The sequence below is a fragment of the Haplochromis burtoni genome, unplaced genomic scaffold (genome assembly GCF_018398535.1).
Source record: "Haplochromis burtoni strain Fernald_Lab_line unplaced genomic scaffold, NCSU_Asbu1 Contig_4608, whole genome shotgun sequence".
In the NCBI taxonomy this organism is placed as follows: Eukaryota; Metazoa; Chordata; class Actinopteri; order Cichliformes; family Cichlidae; genus Haplochromis; species Haplochromis burtoni.
The window spans coordinates 199-1,363 of NW_024586969.1; the positions used below are offsets into that span (position 1 = coordinate 199).

At 40.3% G+C, this 1,165-nt stretch overlaps 1 long non-coding RNA gene across 1 annotated transcript; it reads left to right on the forward strand.

Annotated features, from left to right (window-relative positions):
- The first annotated feature begins 526 nt into the window (after positions 1 to 526).
- LOC102307668 lies at positions 527 to 1,165 on the forward strand. The gene is made up of 3 exons (XR_318227.2): positions 527 to 640; positions 810 to 946; positions 1,147 to 1,165. It is a non-coding gene; the product is annotated as an uncharacterized LOC102307668 (long non-coding RNA).

The following is a 1,165-nucleotide window of genomic DNA, read 5'->3' on the forward strand; positions in this document are numbered from 1 at the left end:
CCACACATAAATTGTATGTCTCAACATCAGCAATGATCTGTGCCTCTTTAAATATGTCCTTCCCATTCAAAGGTGCTTCAGCAGCCCCGCCTACAAGGGGTGGGAAAATCTGCCTCTTCTATTTCCATCTCACTCTGCTAAGTAAGGACCCAGACTGCACTGTGGCAGAAGCAGTTACACAAAGTAAAACTTGTGCTGTCATGAGCAGCCAGTTTTCCTTAAATTTAAGTTCAGGAATTTAAACACAGAGATGTTTGAAGATGGATTTATTTGCCGTTAATGTTGTTACGTTTCGGTGTTGTCAGTGTTTTGTTTTTGCGTGACTGTCATGTGTTTCCTGTTTTACTTTGAAGGTCTGTTGTTATCTTAGTGTGTTCAGTTTACGTTTCCTTGTCTCGTCAGGTCTAATTTGCCCCAGCTGTGTTTCCCTCCTGTGGTCCATTCCCTGATTGCTCCTTCTATGTATTTAAGCCCTGTGTGTCAGTTGGTCATGGTCGCGATCTCCCCCGTGTTGTAAATAGTTTGGTGTTTTGTTGTAAATAGCTGTGAATGGGTTTGTTAATATTTTCGTTTGAGACACCTTCGTTTTGGGTTGTTGTTGTTGTGTTGACAGAGTGACTATTTGGCTGCTCAGTTAATAGTAAGTTATATATGATGATAAGATCATTAGAGCAAAAATGTTGTTCAACACAAAACAGACAGCCCCCTATGAGCAAACGGTTTGCTTTGCTTTCATTACATGTTTGATGTCCTGTTTATCAAAGTTGGATTTTAGGGGTGGATTTTTACATTTCCTGTGTGTACTTCAGGTGTCTGGTAGAGGCAAAGTGAGTGAAGAGATGATAGCAGCTGTGGAGTTCACAAACCCCTTCAGCTTCAACCTGGAGAACGTCTACATTCGCATGGAAGGACCTGGGATGATGGAGCCAAAGTCCAGGTATTACAGGTGAGTGATGATGAACAACTGTTTGTATAAAATATTTCCACATAAAACCAAAACAGGTTTCAGTTTCACCTCATTCCATTGGATCTTTCCAGATTAACGATTTTATAACCTCTAAATAGTAGCAAAAGGAAAAAAACCCACCTATTTCAAAGGCTTCTGCTTTTTGCTTTAATATTTTTGACGTGTTTGTCTTTTCTCAGGTTGGTCATAGGAGGCTCT